This window comes from Mobula birostris, chromosome 6 (genome assembly GCF_030028105.1).
Source record: "Mobula birostris isolate sMobBir1 chromosome 6, sMobBir1.hap1, whole genome shotgun sequence".
Taxonomy (NCBI): Eukaryota; Metazoa; Chordata; class Chondrichthyes; order Myliobatiformes; family Myliobatidae; genus Mobula; species Mobula birostris.
The window spans coordinates 104,251,140-104,270,108 of record NC_092375.1 but is presented as its reverse complement, the minus strand read 5'-3'; positions in this window follow the sequence as shown (position 1 = coordinate 104,270,108).

The following is an 18,969-nucleotide window of genomic DNA, read 5'->3' as shown; positions in this document are numbered from 1 at the left end:
AACCCAATGCCTACACTAGAGTCATAGCGTCAAACCCAATGCCTACACTAGTCATAGAGTCAAACCCAATGCCTACACTACAGTCATAGTGTCAAACTCAATGCCTACGCTAGAGTCACAGAGTCAAACCCAATGCCTACACTACTCTTAGAGTCAAACCCAATGCCTACACTAGTCTTAGAGTCAAACCCAATGCCTACACTAGAGTCAGAGAGTCAAACCCAATGCCTACACTAGAGTCAGAGAGTCAAACCCAATGCCTACACTAGAGTCACAGAGTAAAACCCAATGCCTACACTAGTCATAGAGTCAAACCCAATGCCTACACTGGAGTCACAGTGAAACCCCATGCCTACACTAGAGTCACAGAGTCAAACTCAATGCCTACACTAGAGTCATAGTGAAACCCAATGCCTACACTAGAGTCACAGAGTAAAACCCAATGCCTACACTAGAGTCACAGACTGAAACCCAATGCCAACACTACAATCTTAGAGTCAAACTCAATGCCTACACTAGAGTCACAGAGTCAAACCCAATGCCTACACTACACTTAGAGTCAAACCCAATGCCTACACTAGAGTCATAGTCAAACCCAATGCATACGCTAGTCATAGATTGAAACTCAATGCCTACACTAGAGTCATAGAGTGAAACCCAATGCCTACACTAGAGTCACAGAGTCAAACCCAATGCCTACACTAGAGTCACAGAGTCAGACTCAATGTCTACCCTAGAGTCACAGAGTCAAACCCAATGCCTACACTAGAATCAGAGAGTCAAACCCAATGCCTACACTAGAGTCACAGAGTCAAACCCAATGCCTACACTAGTCATAGAGTCAAACCCAATGCCTACACTAGAGTCAAAGAGTCAGACTCAATGTCTACCCTAGAGTCACAGAGTCAAACCCAATGCCTACACTAGAGTCATAGAGTCAAACTCAATGTCTACACTACAGTCATAGAGTCAAACCCAATGCCTACACTAGAGTCACAGAGTCAAACCCAATGCCTACACTGGAGTCACAGACTGAAACCCAATGCCTACACTACAGTCATAGAGTCAAACTCAATGCCTACGCTAGAGTCACAGTCAAACCCAATGCCTACACTGCTCTTAGAGTCAAACCCAATGCCTACACTAGTCATAGAGTCAAACCCAATCCCTACACTAGAGTCACAGAGTGAAACTCAATGCCCACACTAGAGTCACAGAGTCAAACTCAATGCCTACACTAGAGTCATAGTGAAACCCAATGCCTACACTAGAGTCACAGAGTAAAACCCAATGCCTACACTAGAGTCACAGAGTCAGACTCAATGACTACGCTAGAGTCATAGAGTCAAACCCAATGCCTACACTAGAATCATGGAGTCAAACCCAATGCCTACACTAGAGTCATAGAGTCAAACCCAATGCCTACACTAATGTCATAGAGTCAAACTGAATGTCTACAGTAGAGTCACGGAGTCAAACCCATGCCCATACTAGTCATAGAGTCAAACCCAATGCTACACTAGAGTCACAGAGTCAGACTCAATGCCTACACTAGAGTCACAGAGTCAAACCCAATGCCTACTCTAGTCATAGAGTCAAACACAATGCCTACACTAGAGTCATAGATTCAAACCCAATGCCTACACTAGTCATAGAGTCAAACCCAATGCCTACACTAGTCATAGAGTCAAAACCAATGCCTACACTAGAGTCATAGATTCAAACCCAATGCCTACACTATTCATAGAGTCAAACCCAATGCCTACACTAGAGTCATAGCGTCAAACCCAATGCCGACACTAGTCATAGAGTCAAACCCAATGCCTACACTAGAGTGACAGAGTCAAACCCAATGACTACACTAGAGTCATAGAGTCAAACCCAATGCCTACACTACAGTCATAGAGTCAAACTCAATGCCTACACTAGAGTCACAGAGTCAAACCCAATGCCTGCACTAGAGTCAGAGAGTCAAACCCAATGCCTACACTAGAGTCACAGAGTCAAACAGAATGCCTACACTAGTCATAGAGTCAAACCAATACCTACACTAGAGTCATAGAGTGAAACTCAATGCCTACACTAGAGTCACAGAGTCAAACTCAATGCCTACACTAGAGTCATAGAGTGAAACCCAATGCCTACACTAGAGTCACAGATTTAAACCCAATGCCTACACTAGAGTCACAGAGTCAGACTCAATGTCTACACTAGAGTCATAGAGTCAAACCCAATGCCTACACTAGAGTCACAGAGTTAAACCCAATGCCTACACTAGAGTCATACTGTCAAACCCAATGCCTACACTAGAGTCACAGAGTCAAACCCAATGCCTACACTTGAGTCATGGAGTCAAACCCGATGCCTACACTAGAGTCATAGAGTCAAACTCAATGCCTACACTAGAGTCATAGAGTCAAACTCAATGTCTACACTAGAGTCACGGCGTCAAAACCATGCCTACACGAGAGTCATAGAGTCAAACCCAATGCCTACACTAGAGTCACAGAGTCAGACTCAATGCCTACACTAGAGTCACAGAGTCAAACCCAATGCCTACTATAGTCATAGAGTCAAACCCAATGCCTACACTAGAGTCATAGAGTCAAACCCAATGCCTACACTAGTCATAGAGTCAAACCCAATGCATACACTAGAGTCATAGAGTCAAACCCAATGCCTACACTAGTCATAGAGTCAAACCCAATGCCTACACTAGAGTCATAGTGTCAAACCCAATGCCTACACTAGAGTCATAGAGTCAAACCCAATGCCTACACTAGAGTCATAGAGTCAAACCCAATGCCTACACTAGTCATAGAGTCAAACACAATGCCTACCCTAGAGTCATAGAGTCAAACCCAATGCCTACACTAGAGTCATAGAGTCAAACCCAATGCCTACACTAGAGTCATAGCGTCAAACCCAATGCCGACACTAGAGTCATAGAGTCAAACTCAATGCCTACACTAGAGTCATAGTCAAACCCAATGCATATGCTAGTCATAGATTGAAACTCAATGCCTACACTAGAGTGATAGAGAGAAACCCAATGCCTACACTAGAGTCACAGAGTCAAACCGGATGCCTACACTAGAGTCACAGAGTCAAACCCAATGCCTACACAGTAGTCACAGAGTCAAACCCAATGCCTACACTAGAGTCACAGTGTCAAACCCAATGCCTACACTGGAATCACAGAGTCAAACCCAATGCCTACACTAGAGTCATAGATTCAAACCCAATGCCGACACTAGAGTCACAGAGTCAAACCCAATGCCTACACTAGAGTCACAGAGTCAATCCCAATGCCTACACTAGAGTCATAGAGCCAAACCCAATGCCTACACTAGCATCACAGAGTCAAACTCAATTCCTACGCTAGTCATAGAGTGAAACTCAATGCCTACACTAGAGTCATAGAGTCAAATCCAATGCCTACACTAGAGTCACAGTGTCAACCCCAATGCCTACTATAGTCATAGAGTCAAACCCAATGCCTACACTAGAGTCATAGAGTCAAACCCAATGCCTACACTAGTCATAGAGTCAAACCCAATGCATACACTAGAGTCACAGAGTTAAACCCAATGCCTACACTAGAGTCATACTGTCAAACCCAATGCCTACACTAGAGTCACAGAGTCAAACCCAATGCCTACACTTGAGTCATGGAGTCAAACCCGATGCCTACACTAGAGTCATAGAGTCAAACTCAATGCCTACACTAGAGTCATAGAGTCAAACTCAATGTCTACACTAGAGTCACGGCGTCAAAACCATGCCTACACGAGAGTCATAGAGTCAAACCCAATGCCTACACTAGAGTCACAGAGTCAGACTCAATGCCTACACTAGAGTCACAGAGTCAAACCCAATGCCTACTATAGTCATAGAGTCAAACCCAATGCCTACACTAGAGTCATAGAGTCAAACCCAATGCCTACACTAGTCATAGAGTCAAACCCAATGCATACACTAGAGTCATAGAGTCAAACCCAATGCCTACACTAGTCATAGAGTCAAACCCAATGCCTACACTAGAGTCATAGTGTCAAACCCAATGCCTACACTAGAGTCATAGAGTCAAACCCAATGCCTACACTAGAGTCATAGAGTCAAACCCAATGCCTACACTAGTCATAGAGTCAAACACAATGCCTACCCTAGAGTCATAGAGTCAAACCCAATGCCTACACTAGAGTCATAGAGTCAAACCCAATGCCTACACTAGAGTCATAGCGTCAAACCCAATGCCGACACTAGAGTCATAGAGTCAAACTCAATGCCTACACTAGAGTCATAGTCAAACCCAATGCATATGCTAGTCATAGATTGAAACTCAATGCCTACACTAGAGTGATAGAGAGAAACCCAATGCCTACACTAGAGTCACAGAGTCAAACCGGATGCCTACACTAGAGTCACAGAGTCAAACCCAATGCCTACACAGTAGTCACAGAGTCAAACCCAATGCCTACACTAGAGTCACAGTGTCAAACCCAATGCCTACACTGGAATCACAGAGTCAAACCCAATGCCTACACTAGAGTCATAGATTCAAACCCAATGCCGACACTAGAGTCACAGAGTCAAACCCAATGCCTACACTAGAGTCACAGAGTCAATCCCAATGCCTACACTAGAGTCATAGAGCCAAACCCAATGCCTACACTAGCATCACAGAGTCAAACTCAATTCCTACGCTAGTCATAGAGTGAAACTCAATGCCTACACTAGAGTCATAGAGTCAAATCCAATGCCTACACTAGAGTCACAGTGTCAACCCCAATGCCTACACTAGAGTCACAGAATCAAACCCAATGCCTACACTAGAGTCACAGAGTCAAACTCAATGCCTATACTAGAGTGACATAGTCAGACTCAATGCCTACACTAGAGTCATAGATTCAAACCCAATGCCTACACTAGAGTCACATAGTCAGACTCAATGTCTACACTAGAGTCACAGAGTAAAATCCAATGCCTACACTAGAGTCATAGAGTCAGACTCAATGACTACGCTAGAGTCATAGAGTCAAACCCAATGCCTACACTAGAATCATGGAGTCAAACCCAATGCCTACACTAGAGTCATAGAGTCAAACCCAATGCCTACACTAGAGTCATAGAGTCAAACTGAATGTCTACACTAGAGTCACGGAGTCAAACCCATGCCCACACTAGTCATAGAGTCAAACCCAATGCTACACTAGAGTCACAGAGTCAGACTCAATGCCTACACTAGAGTCACAGAGTCAAACCCAATGCCTACTCTAGTCATAGAGTCAAACCCAATACCTACACTAGAGTCATAGAGTCAAACCCAATGCCTACACTAGTCATAGAGTCAAACCCAATGCATACACTAGAGTCATAGAGTCAAACCCAATGCCTACACTAGTCATAGAGTCAAACCCAATGCCTACACTAGAGTCATAGTGTCAAACCCAATGCCTACACTAGAGTCATAGAGTCAAACCCAATGCCTACACTAGAGTCATAGAGTCAAACCCAATGCCTACACTAGTCATAGAGTCAAACACAATGCCTACCCTAGAGTCATAGAGTCAAACCCAATGCCTACACTAGAGTCATAGAGTCAAACCCAATGCCTACACTAGAGTCATAGCGTCAAACCCAATGCCGACACTAGAGTCATAGAGTCAAACTCAATGCCTACACTAGAGTCATAGTCAAACCCAATGCATATGCTAGTCATAGATTGAAACTCAATGCCTACACTAGAGTGATAGAGAGAAACCCAATGCCTACACTAGAGTCACAGAGTCAAACCGGATGCCTACACTAGAGTCACAGAGTCAAACCCAATGCCTACACAGTAGTCACAGAGTCAAACCCAATGCCTACACTAGAGTCACAGTGTCAAACCCAATGCCTACACTGGAATCACAGAGTCAAACCCAATGCCTACACTAGAGTCATAGATTCAAACCCAATGCCGACACTAGAGTCACAGAGTCAAACCCAATGCCTACACTAGAGTCACAGAGTCAATCCCAATGCCTACACTAGAGTCATAGAGCCAAACCCAATGCCTACACTAGCATCACAGAGTCAAACTCAATTCCTACGCTAGTCATAGAGTGAAACTCAATGCCTACACTAGAGTCATAGAGTCAAATCCAATGCCTACACTAGAGTCACAGTGTCAACCCCAATGCCTACACTAGAGTCACAGAATCAAACCCAATGCCTACACTAGAGTCACAGAGTCAAACTCAATGCCTATACTAGAGTGACATAGTCAGACTCAATGCCTACACTAGAGTCATAGATTCAAACCCAATGCCTACACTAGAGTCACATAGTCAGACTCAATGTCTACACTAGAGTCACAGAGTAAAATCCAATGCCTACACTAGAGTCATAGAGTCAGACTCAATGACTACGCTAGAGTCATAGAGTCAAACCCAATGCCTACACTAGAATCATGGAGTCAAACCCAATGCCTACACTAGAGTCATAGAGTCAAACCCAATGCCTACACTAGAGTCATAGAGTCAAACTGAATGTCTACACTAGAGTCACGGAGTCAAACCCATGCCCACACTAGTCATAGAGTCAAACCCAATGCTACACTAGAGTCACAGAGTCAGACTCAATGCCTACACTAGAGTCACAGAGTCAAACCCAATGCCTACTCTAGTCATAGAGTCAAACCCAATACCTACACTAGAGTCATAGAGTCAAACCCAATGCCTACACTAGTCATAGAGTCAAACCCAATGCCTACACTAGAGTCATAGAGTCAGACTCAATGTCTACCCTAGAGTCATAGAGTCAAACCCAATGCCTACACTAGAGTCATAGAGTCAAACTCAATGTCTACACTACCGTCATAGAGTCAAACCCAATGCCTACACTAGAGTCACAGAGTCAGACTCAATGCCTACACTAGAGTCACAGAGTCAAACCCAATGCCTACTCTAGTCATAGAGTCAAACCCAATGCCTACACTAGAGTCATAGAGTCAAACCCAATGCCTACACTAGAGTCATAGCGTCAAACCCAATGCCTACACTAGTCATAGAGTCAAACCCAATGCCTACACTACAGTCATAGTGTCAAACTCAATGCCTACGCTAGAGTCACAGAGTCAAACCCAATGCCTACACTACTCTTAGAGTCAAACCCAATGCCGACACTAGTCTTAGAGTCAAACCCAATGCCTACACTAGAGTCAGAGAGTCAAACCCAATGCCTACACTAGAGTCAGAGAGTCAAACCCAATGCCTACACTAGAGTCACAGAGTAAAACCCAATGCCTACACTAGTCATAGAGTCAAACCCAATGCCTACACTGGAGTCACAGTGAAACCCCATGCCTACACTAGAGTCACAGAGTCAAACTCAATGCCTACACTAGAGTCATAGTGAAACCCAATGCCTACACTAGAGTCACAGAGTAAAACCCAATGCCTACACTAGAGTCACAGACTGAAACCCAATGCCAACACTACAATCTTAGAGTCAAACTCAATGCCTACACTAGAGTCACAGAGTCAAACCCAATGCCTACACTACACTTAGAGTCAAACCCAATGCCTACACTAGAGTCATAGTCAAACCCAATGCATACGCTAGTCATAGATTGAAACTCAATGCCTACACTAGAGTCATAGAGTGAAACCCAATGCCTACACTAGAGTCACAGAGTCAAACCCAATGCCTACACTAGAGTCACAGAGTCAGACTCAATGTCTACCCTAGAGTCACAGAGTCAAACCCAATGCCTACACTAGAATCAGAGAGTCAAACCCAATGCCTACACTAGAGTCACAGAGTCAAACCCAATGCCTACACTAGTCATAGAGTCAAACCCAATGCCTACACTAGAGTCAAAGAGTCAGACTCAATGTCTACCCTAGAGTCACAGAGTCAAACCCAATGCCTACACTAGAGTCATAGAGTCAAACTCAATGTCTACACTACAGTCATAGAGTCAAACCCAATGCCTACACTAGAGTCACAGAGTCAAACCCAATGCCTACACTAGAGTCACAGACTGAACCCAATGCCTACACTACAGTCACAGAGTCAAACTCAATTCCTACGCTAGAGTCACAGAGTCAAACCCAATGCCTACACTGCTCTTAGAGTCAAACCCAATGCCTACACTAGTCATAGAGTCAAACCCAATCCCTACACTAGAGTCACAGAGTGAAACTCAATGCCCACACTAGAGTCACAGAGTCAAACTCAATGCCTACACTAGAGTCATAGTGAAACCCAATGCCTACACTAGAGTCACAGAGTAAAACCCAATGCCTACACTAGAGTCACAGAGTCAGACTCAATGACTACGCTAGAGTCATAGAGTCAAACCCAATGCCTACACTAGAATCATGGAGTCAAACCCAATGCCTACACTAGAGTCATAGAGTCAAACCCAATGCCTACACTAATGTCATAGAGTCAAACTGAATGTCTACAGTAGAGTCACGGAGTCAAACCCATGCCCATACTCGTCATAGAGTCAAACCCAATGCTACACTAGAGTCACAGAGTCAGACTCAATGCCTACACTAGAGTCACAGAGTCAAACCCAATGCCTACTCTAGTCATAGAGTCAAACACAATGCCTACACTAGAGTCATAGAGTCAAACCCAATGCCTACACTAGTCATAGAGTCAAACCCAATGCCTACACTAGTCATAGAGTCAAACCCAATGCCTACACTAGAGTCATAGATTCAAACCCAATGCCTACACTATTCATAGAGTCAAACCCAATGCCTACACTAGAGTCATAGCGTCAAACCCAATGCCGACACTAGTCATAGAGTCAAACCCAATGCCTACACTAGAGTGACAGAGTCAAACCCAATGACTACACTAGAGTCATAGAGTCAAACCCAATGCCTACACTACAGTCATAGAGTCAAACTCAATGCCTACACTAGAGTCACAGAGTCAAACCCAATGCCTACACTACTCTTAGAGTCAAACCCAATGCCTGCACTAGAGTCAGAGAGTCAAACCCAATGCCTACACTAGAGTCAAAGAGTCAAACAGAATGCCTACACTAGTCATAGAGTCAAACCAATACCTACACTAGAGTCATAGAGTGAAACTCAATGCCTACACTAGAGTCACAGAGTCAAACTCAATGCCTACACTAGAGTCATAGAGTGAAACCCAATGCCTACACTAGAGTCACAGATTTAAACCCAATGCCTACACTAGAGTCACAGAGTCAGACTCAATGTCTACACTAGAGTCATAGAGTCAAACCCAATGCCTACACTAGAGTCACAGAGTTAAACCCAATGCCTACACTAGAGTCATACTGTCAAACCCAATGCCTACACTAGAGTCACAGAGTCAAACCCAATGCCTACACTTGAGTCATGGAGTCAAACCCGATACCTACACTAGAGTCATGGAGTCAAACTCAATGCCTACACTAGAGTCATAGAGTCAAACCCAATGCCTACACTAGAGTCACAGAGTCAGACTCAATGCCTACACTAGAGTCACAGAGTCAAACCCAATGCCTACTATAGTCATAGAGTCAAACCCAATGCCTACACTAGAGTCATAGAGTCAAACCCAATGCCTACACTAGTCATAGAGTCAAACCCAATGCATACACTAGAGTCATAGAGTCAAACCCAATGCCTACACTAGTCATAGAGTCAAACCCAATGCCTACACTAGAGTCATAGTGTCAAACCCAATGCCTACACTAGAGTCATAGAGTCAAACCCAATGCCTACACTAGAGTCATAGAGTCAAACCCAATGCCTACACTAGTCATAGAGTCAAACACAATGCCTACCCTAGAGTCATAGAGTCAAACCCAATGCCTACACTAGAGTCATAGAGTCAAACCCAATGCCTACACTAGAGTCATAGCGTCAAACCCAATGCCGACACTAGAGTCATAGAGTCAAACTCAATGCCTACACTAGAGTCATAGTCAAACCCAATGCATATGCTAGTCATAGATTGAAACTCAATGCCTACACTAGAGTGATAGAGAGAAACCCAATGCCTACACTAGAGTCACAGAGTCAAACCGGATGCCTACACTAGAGTCACAGAGTCAAACCCAATGCCTACACAGTAGTCACAGAGTCAAACCCAATGCCTACACTAGAGTCACAGTGTCAAACCCAATGCCTACACTGGAATCACAGAGTCAAACCCAATGCCTACACTAGAGTCATAGATTCAAACCCAATGCCGACACTAGAGTCACAGAGTCAAACCCAATGCCTACACTAGAGTCACAGAGTCAATCCCAATGCCTACACTAGAGTCATAGAGCCAAACCCAATGCCTACACTAGCATCACAGAGTCAAACTCAATTCCTACGCTAGTCATAGAGTGAAACTCAATGCCTACACTAGAGTCATAGAGTCAAATCCAATGCCTACACTAGAGTCACAGTGTCAACCCCAATGCCTACACTAGAGTCACAGAATCAAACCCAATGCCTACACTAGAGTCACAGAGTCAAACTCAATGCCTATACTAGAGTGACATAGTCAGACTCAATGCCTACACTAGAGTCATAGATTCAAACCCAATGCCTACACTAGAGTCACATAGTCAGACTCAATGTCTACACTAGAGTCACAGAGTAAAATCCAATGCCTACACTAGAGTCATAGAGTCAGACTCAATGACTACGCTAGAGTCATAGAGTCAAACCCAATGCCTACACTAGAATCATGGAGTCAAACCCAATGCCTACACTAGAGTCATAGAGTCAAACCCAATGCCTACACTAGAGTCATAGAGTCAAACTGAATGTCTACACTAGAGTCACGGAGTCAAACCCATGCCCACACTAGTCATAGAGTCAAACCCAATGCTACACTAGAGTCACAGAGTCAGACTCAATGCCTACACTAGAGTCACAGAGTCAAACCCAATGCCTACTCTAGTCATAGAGTCAAACCCAATACCTACACTAGAGTCATAGAGTCAAACCCAATGCCTACACTAGTCATAGAGTCAAACCCAATGCCTACACTAGAGTCATAGAGTCAGACTCAATGTCTACCCTAGAGTCATAGAGTCAAACCCAATGCCTACACTAGAGTCATAGAGTCAAACTCAATGTCTACACTACCGTCATAGAGTCAAACCCAATGCCTACACTAGAGTCACAGAGTCAGACTCAATGCCTACACTAGAGTCACAGAGTCAAACCCAATGCCTACTCTAGTCATAGAGTCAAACCCAATGCCTACACTAGAGTCATAGAGTCAAACCCAATGCCTACACTAGAGTCATAGCGTCAAACCCAATGCCTACACTAGTCATAGAGTCAAACCCAATTCCTACACTACAGTCATAGTGTCAAACTCAATGCCTACGCTAGAGTCACAGAGTCAAACCCAATCCCTACACTACTCTTAGAGTCAAACCCAATGCCTACACTAGTCTTAGAGTCAAACCCAATGCCTACACTAGAGTCAGAGAGTCAAACCCAATGCCTACACTAGAGTCAGAGAGTCAAACCCAATGCCTACACTAGAGTCACAGAGTAAAACCCAATGCCTACACTAGTCATAGAGTCAAACCCAATGCCTACACTGGAATCACAGTGAAACCCCATGCCTACACTAGAGTCACAGAGTCAAACTCAATGCCTACACTAGAGTCATAGTGAAACCCAATGCCTACACTAGAGTCACAGAGTAAAACCCAATGCCTACACTAGAGTCACAGACTGAAACCCAATGCCAACACTACAATCTTAGAGTCAAACTCAATGCCTACACTAGAGTCACAGAGTCAAACCCAATGCCTACACTACACTTAGAGTCAAACCCAATGCCTACACTAGAGTCATAGTCAAACCCAATGCATACGCTAGTCATAGATTGAAACTCAATGCCTACACTAGAGTCATAGAGTGAAACCCAATGCCTACACTAGAGTCACAGAGTCAAACCCAATGCCTACACTAGAGTCACAGAGTCAGACTCAATGTCTACCCTAGAGTCACAGAGTCAAACCCAATGCCTACACTAGAATCAGAGAGTCAAACCCAATGCCTACACTAGAGTCACAGAGTCAAACCCAATGCCTACACTAGTCATAGAGTCAAACCCAATGCCTACACTAGAGTCAAAGAGTCAGACTCAATGTCTACCCTAGAGTCACAGAGTCAAACCCAATGCCTACACTACAGTCATAGAGTCAAACCCAATGCCTACACTAGAGTCACAGAGTCAAACCCAATGCCTACACTGGAGTCACAGACTGAAACCCAATGCCTACACTACAGTCATAGAGTCAAACTCAATGCCTACGCTAGAGTCACAGTCAAACCCAATGCCTACACTGCTCTTAGAGTCAAACCCAATGCCTACACTAGTCATAGAGTCAAACCCAATCCCTACACTAGAGTCACAGAGTGAAACTCAATGCCCACACTAGAGTCACAGAGTCAAACTCAATGCCTACACTAGAGTCATAGTGAAACCCAATGCCTACACTAGAGTCACAGAGTAAAACCCAATGCCTACACTAGAGTCACAGAGTCAGACTCAATGACTACGCTAGAGTCATAGAGTCAAACCCAATGCCTACACTAGAATCATGGAGTCAAACCCAATGCCTACACTAGAGTCATAGAGTCAAACCCAATGCCTACACTAATGTCATAGAGTCAAACTGAATGTCTACAGTAGAGTCACGGAGTCAAACCCATGCCCATACTAGTCATAGAGTCAAACCCAATGCTACACTAGAGTCACAGAGTCAGACTCAATGCCTACACTAGAGTCACAGAGTCAAACCCAATGCCTACTCTAGTCATAGAGTCAAACACAATGCCTACACTAGAGTCATAGATTCAAACCCAATGCCTACACTAGTCATAGAGTCAAACCCAATGCCTACACTAGTCATAGAGTCAAACCCAATGCCTACACTAGAGTCATAGATTCAAACCCAATGCCTACACTATTCATAGAGTCAAACCCAATGCCTACACTAGAGTCATAGCGTCAAACCCAATGCCGACACTAGTCATAGAGTCAAACCCAATGCCTACACTAGAGTGACAGAGTCAAACCCAATGACTACACTAGAGTCATAGAGTCAAACCCAATGCCTACACTACAGTCATAGAGTCAAACTCAATGCCTACACTAGAGTCACAGAGTCAAACCCAATGCCTGCACTAGAGTCAGAGAGTCAAACCCAATGCCTACACTAGAGTCACAGAGTCAAACAGAATGCCTACACTAGTCATAGAGTCAAACCAATACCTACACTAGAGTCATAGAGTGAAACTCAATGCCTACACTAGAGTCACAGAGTCAAACTCAATGCCTACACTAGAGTCATAGAGTGAAACCCAATGCCTACACTAGAGTCACAGATTTAAACCCAATGCCTACACTAGAGTCACAGAGTCAGACTCAATGTCTACACTAGAGTCATAGAGTCAAACCCAATGCCTACACTAGAGTCACAGAGTTAAACCCAATGCCTACACTAGAGTCATACTGTCAAACCCAATGCCTACACTAGAGTCACAGAGTCAAACCCAATGCCTACACTTGAGTCATGGAGTCAAACCCGATGCCTACACTAGAGTCATAGAGTCAAACTCAATGCCTACACTAGAGTCATAGAGTCAAACTCAATGTCTACACTAGAGTCACGGCGTCAAAACCATGCCTACACGAGAGTCATAGAGTCAAACCCAATGCCTACACTAGAGTCACAGAGTCAGACTCAATGCCTACACTAGAGTCACAGAGTCAAACCCAATGCCTACTATAGTCATAGAGTCAAACCCAATGCCTACACTAGAGTCATAGAGTCAAACCCAATGCCTACACTAGTCATAGAGTCAAACCCAATGCATACACTAGAGTCATAGAGTCAAACCCAATGCCTACACTAGTCATAGAGTCAAACCCAATGCCTACACTAGAGTCATAGTGTCAAACCCAATGCCTACACTAGAGTCATAGAGTCAAACCCAATGCCTACACTAGAGTCATAGAGTCAAACCCAATGCCTACACTAGTCATAGAGTCAAACACAATGCCTACCCTAGAGTCATAGAGTCAAACCCAATGCCTACACTAGAGTCATAGAGTCAAACCCAATGCCTACACTAGAGTCATAGCGTCAAACCCAATGCCGACACTAGAGTCATAGAGTCAAACTCAATGCCTACACTAGAGTCATAGTCAAACCCAATGCATATGCTAGTCATAGATTGAAACTCAATGCCTACACTAGAGTGATAGAGAGAAACCCAATGCCTACACTAGAGTCACAGAGTCAAACCGGATGCCTACACTAGAGTCACAGAGTCAAACCCAATGCCTACACAGTAGTCACAGAGTCAAACCCAATGCCTACACTAGAGTCACAGTGTCAAACCCAATGCCTACACTGGAATCACAGAGTCAAACCCAATGCCTACACTAGAGTCATAGATTCAAACCCAATGCCGACACTAGAGTCACAGAGTCAAACCCAATGCCTACACTAGAGTCACAGAGTCAATCCCAATGCCTACACTAGAGTCATAGAGCCAAACCCAATGCCTACACTAGCATCACAGAGTCAAACTCAATTCCTACGCTAGTCATAGAGTGAAACTCAATGCCTACACTAGAGTCATAGAGTCAAATCCAATGCCTACACTAGAGTCACAGTGTCAACCCCAATGCCTACACTAGAGTCACAGAATCAAACCCAATGCCTACACTAGAGTCACAGAGTCAAACTCAATGCCTATACTAGAGTGACATAGTCAGACTCAATGCCTACACTAGAGTCATAGATTCAAACCCAATGCCTACACTAGAGTCACATAGTCAGACTCAATGTCTACACTAGAGTCACAGAGTAAAATCCAATGCCTACACTAGAGTCATAGAGTCAGACTCAATGACTACGCTAGAGTCATAGAGTCAAACCCAATGCCTACACTAGAATCATGGAGTCAAACCCAATGCCTACACTAGAGTCATAGAGTCAAACCCAATGCCTACACTAGAGTCATAGAGTCAAACTGAATGTCTACACTAGAGTCACGGAGTCAAACCCATGCCCACACTAGTCATAGAGTCAAACCCAATGCTACACTAGAGTCACAGAGTCAGACTCAATGCCTACACTAGAGTCACAGAGTCAAACCCAATGCCTACTCTAGTCATAGAGTCAAACCCAATACCTACACTAGAGTCATAGAGTCAAACCCAATGCCTACACTAGTCATAGAGTCAAACCCAATGCCTACACTAGAGTCATAGAGTCAGACTCAATGTCTACCCTAGAGTCATAGAGTCAAACCCAATGCCTACACTAGAGTCATAGAGTCAAACTCAATGTCTACACTACCGTCATAGAGTCAAACCCAATGCCTACACTAGAGTCACAGAGTCAGACTCAATGCCTACACTAGAGTCACAGAGTCAAACCCAATGCCTACTCTAGTCATAGAGTCAAACCCAATGCCTACACTAGAGTCATAGAGTCAAACCCAATGCCTACACTAGAGTCATAGCGTCAAACCCAATGCCTACACTAGTCATAGAGTCAAACCCAATGCCTACACTACAGTCATAGTGTCAAACTCAATGCCTACGCTAGAGTCACAGAGTCAAACCCAATGCCTACACTACTCTTAGAGTCAAACCCAATGCCGACACTAGTCTTAGAGTCAAACCCAATGCCTACACTAGAGTCAGAGAGTCAAACCCAATGCCTACACTAGAGTCAGAGAGTCAAACCCAATGCCTACACTAGAGTCACAGAGTAAAACCCAATGCCTACACTAGTCATAGAGTCAAACCCAATGCCTACACTGGAGTCACAGTGAAACCCCATGCCTACACTAGAGTCACAGAGTCAAACTCAATGCCTACACTAGAGTCATAGTGAAACCCAATGCCTACACTAGAGTCACAGAGTAAAACCCAATGCCTACACTAGAGTCACAGACTGAAACCCAATGCCAACACTACAATCTTAGAGTCAAACTCAATGCCTACACTAGAGTCACAGAGTCAAACCCAATGCCTACACTACACTTAGAGTCAAACCCAATGCCTACACTAGAGTCATAGTCAAACCCAATGCATACGCTAGTCATAGATTGAAACTCAATGCCTACACTAGAGTCATAGAGTGAAACCCAATGCCTACACTAGAGTCACAGAGTCAAACCCAATGCCTACACTAGAGTCACAGAGTCAGACTCAATGTCTACCCTAGAGTCACAGAGTCAAACCCAATGCCTACACTAGAATCAGAGAGTCAAACCCAATGCCTACACTAGAGTCACAGAGTCAAACCCAATGCCTACACTAGTCATAGAGTCAAACCCAATGCCTACACTAGAGTCAAAGAGTCAGACTCAATGTCTACCCTAGAGTCACAGAGTCAAACCCAATGCCTACACTAGAGTCATAGAGTCAAACTCAATGTCTACACTACAGTCATAGAGTCAAACCCAATGCCTACACTAGAGTCACAGAGTCAAACCCAATGCCTACACTAGAGTCACAGACTGAAACCCAATGCCTACACTACAGTCATAGAGTCAAACTCAATGCCTACGCTAGAGTCACAGAGTCAAACCCAATGCCTACACTGCTCTTAGAGTCAAACCCAATGCCTACACTAGTCATAGAGTCAAACCCAATCCCTACACTAGAGTCACAGAGTGAAACTCAATGCCCACACTAGAGTCACAGAGTCAAACTCAATGCCTACACTAGAGTCATAGTGAAACCCAATGCCTACACTAGAGTCACAGAGTAAAACCCAATGCCTACACTAGAGTCACAGAGTCAGACTCAATGACTACGCTAGAGTCATAGAGTCAAACCCAATGCCTACACTAGAATCATGGAGTCAAACCCAATGCCTACACTAGAGTCATAGAGTCAAACCCAATGCCTACACTAATGTCATAGAGTCAAACTGAATGTCTACAGTAGAGTCACGGAGTCAAACCCATGCCCATACTCGTCATAGAGTCAAACCCAATGCTACACTAGAGTCACAGAGTCAGACTCAATGCCTACACTAGAGTCACAGAGTCAAACCCAATGCCTACTCTAGTCATAGAGTCAAACACAATGCCTACACTAGAGTCATAGAGTCAAACCCAATGCCTACACTAGTCATAGAGTCAAACCCAATGCCTACACTAGAGTCATAGATTCAAACCCAATGCCTACACTATTCATAGAGTCAAACCCAATGCCTACACTAGAGTCATAGCGTCAAACCCAATGCCGACACTAGTCATAGAGTCAAACCCAATGCCTACACTAGAGTGACAGAGTCAAACCCAATGACTACACTAGAGTCATAGAGTCAAACCCAATGCCTACACTACAGTCATAGAGTCAAACTCAATGCCTACACTAGAGTCACAGAGTCAAACCCAATGCCTACACTACTCTTAGAGTCAAACCCAATGCCTGCACTAGAGTCAGAGAGTCAAACCCAATGCCTACACTAGAGTCAAAGAGTCAAACAGAATGCCTACACTAGTCATAGAGTCAAACCAATACCTACACTAGAGTCATAGAGTGAAACTCAATGCCTACACTAGAGTCACAGAGTCAAACTCAATGCCTACACTAGAGTCATAGAGTGAAACCCAATGCCTACACTAGAGTCACAGATTTAAACCCAATGCCTACACTAGAGTCACAGAGTCAGACTCAATGTCTACACTAGAGTCATAGAGTCAAACCCAATGCCTACACTGGAGTCACAGAGTTAAACCCAATGCCTACACTAGAGTCATACTGTCAAACCCAATGCCTACACTAGAGTCACAGAGTCAAACCCAATGCCTACACTTGAGTCATGGAGTCAAACCCGATACCTACACTAGAGTCATGGAGTCAAACTCAATGCCTACACTAGAGTCATAGAGTCAAACTCAATATCTACACTAGAGTCACGGCGTCAAAACCATGCCTACACGAGAGTCATAGAGTCAAACCCAATGCCTACACTAGTCATAGAGTCAAACCCAATGCATACAGTAGAGTCATAGAGTCAAACCCAATGCCTACACTAGTCATAGAGTCAAACCCAATGCCTACACTAGAGTCATAGAGTCAAACCCAATGCCTACACTAGAGTCACAGAGTCAGACTCAATGCCTACACTAGAGTCACAGAGTCAAACCCAATGCCTACTCTAGTCATAGAGTCAAACCCAATGCCTACACTAGAGTCATAGAGTCAAACCCAATGCCTACACTAGTCATAGAGTCAAACACAATGCCTACCCTAGAGTCATAGAGTCAAACCCAATGCCTACACTAGAGTCATAGAGTCAAACCCAATGCCTACACTAGAGTCATAGCGTCAAACCCAATGCCTACACAAGTCATAGAGTCAAACCCAATGCCTACACTAGAGTCACAGAGTCAAACCCAATGCCGACACTAGAGTCATAGAGTCAAACTCAATGCCTACACTAGAGTCATAGTCAAACCCAATGCATATGCTAGTCATAGATTGAAACTCAATGCCTACACTAGAGTGATAGAGAGAAACCCAATGCCTACACTAGAGTCACAGAGTCAAACCGGATGCCTACACCAGAGTCACAGAGTCAAACCCAATGCCTACACAGTAGTCACAGAGTCAAACCCAATGCCTACACTAGAGTCACAGTGTCAAACCCAATGCCTACACTGGAGTCACAGAGTCAAACCCAATGCCTACACTAGAGTCATAGATTCAAACCCAATGCCGACACTAGAGTCACAGAGTCAAACCCAATGCCTACACTAGAGTCACAGAGTCAATCCCAATGCCTACACTAGAGTCATAGAGCCAAACCCAATGCCTACACTAGCATCACAGAGTCAAACTCAATTCCTACGCTAGTCATAGAGTGAAACTCAATGCCTACACTAGAGTCATAGAGTCAAATCCAATGCCTACACTAGAGTCACAGTGTCAACCCCAATGCCT